Raw genomic sequence first — 5,643 nt, 5'->3', positions numbered from 1 at the left:
CTGTTCTTTTTATGAGGCAAGAGAAAGCAGCGGCTACTGTGCAGATCCTCAGGTGCCCTGTGCTCTGCTTCTCAGTTGGGGAGAGAAAATTCTATCTCCCAGTTTCTGCAGTGGTGCCCCATTACTGTCCATTTATTTTGCATTTGCATGAGAGCTGAGGTATTCACCCATAGTACTGTACCATAGAGCAAAATTGCTATATATGCTATATCATGTTTCAATATGGTGGTAAGTACATTAAAAGCAACCAGACCCTCTTGGGGTGGGAGGGGTTCACAAACAAGGAGTTAAACAATTCACAGTAAAAAAAATCCCTGCTAGAGCTGAGTGTACTCTCGTCCACAAGTGAATGCATCCCATAGATCTTTTTGCAGCTGATCACGCTGCCACTATTGCAGTGAGTAAAATGCACAGCTATAAATATCCCAGAGGTGATGTCTGATCCCTGTTAAAGTAAGTAGCCTTTCTGTATAAACTCACAGGGAACATATATTTTCCCCTCACCTATATGTTCATAGCTGACAACACATTATAAAAGTGCTCCTGTAATATATCTGTTGGCCTCATCAATTCCATTTATAAACAGAATGTTAAGAATTTTTAAAACCAACTTATTTTTATAAATGATAAGAGACCATTTTGAAAATAGATTACTGCACATTTACAAAAAGGACTAGGGGACAGAATTTGCAAGCAATTTAGGCACCTAAGTATTCAGATAGGTACCTAGTGGGATTAAAAGTGCCTAGGTACTGATGAGAGTAAGGTGCTTACATGCTTTTGACAATCCAACTGGATGCCTAAAAACCTTTAAAAATCTGGCTCTAAACAACACATTACTTTATATTGATTATTAATCCCTCATGCAATTCAATGAAAGAAATTAAATATCAGAAACCATAACAAGTATTCAGTATGTTTAATGGTAGGAAAACAGATAATCAGCATTGTCATAAATATAAAGGGAAGGGTAAAGATCTTTAAAATCCCTTCTGGCCAGAGGAAAAACCCTTTCACCTGTAAAGGGTTAAGAAGCTAGGATAACCTCGCTGGCACCTGACCACAATGACCAATGAGAAGACAAGATACTTTCAAAGCTGCGGGAGCGGGGGGGGGGGAGAAACAAAGGTTCTCTCTGTCTGTGTGATGCTTTTGCTGGGAACAGAACAGGAATGGAGTCTTAGAACTTAGTAAGTAATCTAGCTAGATATGTGTTAGATTCTGTTTTGTTTAAATGGCTGAGAAAATAAGTTGTGCTGAATGGAATGTAGATTCCTGTTTTTGTGTCTTTTTGTAACTTAAGGTTTTGCCTAGTGGGATTCTCTGTTTTGAATCTGATTACCCTGTAAGGTATTTACCATCCTGATTTTACAGAGGTGATTCTTTTACTTTTTTCTTCAATTAAAATTCTTCTTTTAAGAACCTGACTGCTTTTTCATTGTTCTTAAGATCCAAGGGTTTGGGTCTGTCTTCACCTATGCAAATTGGTGAGGATTTTTATCAAGCCTTCCCCAGGAAAGGGGATGTAGGATTTGGGGAGGATTTTGGGGGGAAAGACATTTCCAAGCGGGCTCTTTCCCGGTTATATATCTGTTAGACGCTTGGTGGTGGCAGCAATAAAGTCCAAGGGAAAAAGGAAAATAGTTTGTACCTTGGGGAAGTTTTAACCTAAGCTGGTAAAAATAAGCTTAGGGGGTTTTCATGCAGGTTCCCACATCTGTACCCTAGAGTTCAGAGTGGGGAAGGAACCTTGACAAGCATTTAAAAAAATATACTGCTTGAGTTTTGAAGAAAATAGTTAACAATGTTATGTAGACAACATACAAAACAAAAAGGCTTATGGAAATGCCTCTAAGGCAACTTGCAGTAGAGAGCATGAGACCTGTTTAGAGCTGACCAGATTATTTGTTACAAATTATAATTATTACAAATTTAGGGCCCAGTGGTGCAAATATTTATGTAAAAATGTTCCTCATGCAAGTAGTCCCATTGGGTTAAAATGCTAACAGTGTTTGAAAAACAAGGCATTTTTGACCAATTTTTGGTTGCAAATCATTCACAATTATTTTTTTTGAAAATAAGTTAGTAGTATTATGGTACTTATTTGTAAATATTGATAGTTCAATTAATAATTGCCTACATATTCGTTGTTTGCAAGCAGTTTGTTTCAAATATTTGTCAGCTGCATTGTGACTGGTCACCTACGTCATATAGTATTGATTCTGATTTCTGACTGGATGCACATAACTTTTTTAGAATAACAAATGAAGTGAGCTGTAGCTCTCGAAAGCTTATGCTCAAATAAATGTGTTAGTCTCTAAGGTGCCACAAGTCCTCCTTTTCTTTTTGCAGATACAGACTAACACGGCTGCTACTCTGAAATGAGGAATAGTCACCTTATCTGAATTTTTGGATGATTAATCATTGGTGCTAACAATCTTGAAATGTTTAGGATTTACAAACATTTACAAACAGCAGTTGTATAAATAGAAATGACAATGAGCCTTGTGACAGCCAATGCTACTATTGCTAGTAGCAATCATTTTTCCCATTTACACATGGTAAGATGAGTATAATCCCTTATATTGGACATGGATCTTGCTACTATTATTCATGTCTTTGTCTCCTCAGTATTAAGAACATCTGAAAATTGAAGTTGGTGCACAATGTGATTATTTCATGCTGAGAGCACATAATACTCCAGAATTTGCACTGGTTGCTTGCTCAGTTTGAAGCGAAGTTTAAGGGTTGCTCTAAACTATACAGCCTAAAATGTCTATGACCTGATTACCTGAGAGACTGGATGTGGATGTGAATATCCGGGGACCATGTTTGCGGATCTTTGATCAGATGCAGATACAAATTTTGTATCCGTGCAGGGCTCTACACCCAGGCATCTTTATTAAATGAGTTTATGTCTTGGAAAGTCCAATGAAAACTCACAGAGCATGTCTTGAGGGCTCACTTGGACTGAATCTGTTGCATCTCAAGAAAATTCTAAGCCATGCCCAATAAATTAAGATTCCTGCCTGTCCAAGACTTGAGATTTTTAGCTCTTGAGGAAGAGAATTTTCCAGCTCTATACAATCAACTAAACTGGGAATTTGAAAGGATTTTTATTTGGAATGTTTCTAGTGTTAAAATTTATGGGGAAAATGCTGATTGCACTTCATCCTTCAGGGATGAAAGGAGGAGAAGAAAATGATGCAGTATCTCCTTGATATTATGTTCACTACATTTAATATTCTGAGTACATGAAGAAACCAGACAACGCAATACACCTTCACAAGCCAAATTAATCAATTAAATCAAGGATTTCTTGAGGGGTTACATTGTATTAGGAAGAGCCTGCTTACATCATACTTTCCAAAATAATCCTATCAATGCATTTACTCAAGCAGATGGATCTTGAGCTGTCCTCTGGGTTTCAAAAATATGTAATAACTTGATTAAATAACATTAACAGAGAAGCAGGGAAAAGTTCAGTTACTGATATCACAGAATCAGTTACAGAATCCATCTCAAACTTAGTTTTTTTTTAAATATATTTTTTTCAAAACAGAAGTGTAATTTAAGGATAAGCTATAGTTAGTTATTCTGCTTTGCTTGGGGCTTTGCCACAGAATGACAGGTCTTTCTTCCTCTCTAGAGTGAATGTTCTAATTACACCTACTGTAGGGCAGAGCTGCACTACTACATCATTAATGCAAATGTCAGATGACTTCACTTTAAACTGTCTAGTCATTAATAAAAGTGTCTCATTTTCAGGAAGAGTTTTGGGGAAATTTCTTTATATTTAGATACCCTTTATTTTTCTCCTTCATCTTGATGTCACTAATTGTGTTCTATATCCAAATTTTGTTCAGAGGCCTGAGTAGAGTGGTTTGATAATGTATATGTCAAGGTCAAAACCAAACCAAACCAAACCAAAACAAAAAAACCCTCTGATTGCTTAATGACAAGAAATGTGACCTGAAGTACAGGTTTAATAGGTTGCTATTGGTTTGGCAATAAAACACAAAATCACAATAAAACACAAACTTATTTCATTCAAACTTAACTGATACTAGGTGGCAGGTGCAAGAAAAGTCTTTTAATATGATATTAAAGGTTATACATTGGATGTCGCTGCCCATTACAAAAAAACCTCACAAACCATTTGGTCTGATCCTGCAAGCCCTTACTCAGGCAAGTAGTCTATTGGACTATTCCTGGGTGTGAGTGTTTGCACAGTTGGTTTGTTAAAGAGTAAGGACCATCTTTTTCTTCTTTTTCTTTTTTGCTTTTAAGAACAATTCTCTAAATTACAAGAAAAATGATCACATGTAACCTTCCTTGCTATTTCTACAAGTACAAAAGTATCTTAAGAAGACAAATAAATGTCTTTAACAGCTGTAAGAGAGGATTCTGGATAACAAAGCATTCTATACTGTCCTGTGTGGAACTCATCATTTCTAATCGGGTACCTAATCTTTCCCCCTTAGAAATCAATGGCAAACTCCCTGAAAACTTTCATGGAACCAGGTTCAGGCCCTGGCTTTGGCTATATTGCCAACCTCAGGGTAGACTGTCCAGGAACAGGGCACAACCTCAAATGGGTTGTATGTTCTATAATAAGATTTCACCAAACGAGTAACAAGTTTGACCTCCTAAATCACTACAGTAGCCTTATCCTGGAGTCACAGACACTGCCCTTTGGCACACTGGTCTATCTTACCATTCAGGAAAGCTTGTCCTTATGATAGATGGTCCCTTATTACCAAAAATCACAACAATATTTAACGAGGAGTCTGGTGGCACCTTAAAGACTGACAGATTTATTTGAAAATAAGCTTTCATGGGTAAAAACCCCACTTCTTCAGATTTTTACCCACGAAAGCTTATGCTCAAATAAATCTGTTAGTCTTTAAGGTGCCACCGAACTCCTTGTTGTTTTTGTGGATGCAGACTAACATGGCTACCCCCTGATACTTAACAATATTTAAGTCACTCAGTCCCAAAAGACCAGTCACTTTCCCCAGATCAATTGTACCTCAGATCTCAAACCAAAGACTATGCTTGTAGCCAATCTTATAGTACTAACTAAAGATTTATTAATGAAGAAAAAGGAATGAGAGAATTATTTACAAGGTTAAAGCAGGTAAACATACACACACAAATGAGATTCATTCTTCAGTTCCAAAAGGTAATATTATTGCTATAATATGCAAGCCCTATATGTCCTTTAGGGCTAACCCAACCCAAGCAGCTTGGGGATCCTATGCTTGTGCTTAGAAATATTGCCATCTCTCATTTCCAGGAAGCACTGTGATAATAATTCCTTCTTGACATAGATTTTTATGCCCTTCCTGCAGCATTCAAGCTGTGATGGGATGAGGGCGTGTGCAGGTACCCCTTTAATGGGTGCAGGGGAAGCATTCAACAATATCTTGTGTCCACTGATGTTCACAATGGCTTGTCTTGTGTGTGTATAGGCCTTCTTTTGTTGGAGAGGAGATGACACCACTTGTGGTAAACTAGTATTTCACACTTGGTAATGCTTCTCCCCTGACTGTGGGGCTTTACAGTTAGGCTATGTCTACACTATGGACCTTACAGTGGCATAGATGTATCACAGCAGTTGTGCCACTTGTAAGATCTCTT

The sequence above is a fragment of the Dermochelys coriacea genome, chromosome 2 (assembly GCF_009764565.3).
Source record: "Dermochelys coriacea isolate rDerCor1 chromosome 2, rDerCor1.pri.v4, whole genome shotgun sequence".
Taxonomy (NCBI): domain Eukaryota; kingdom Metazoa; phylum Chordata; order Testudines; family Dermochelyidae; genus Dermochelys; species Dermochelys coriacea.
This window is presented reverse-complemented; position numbering follows the sequence as displayed.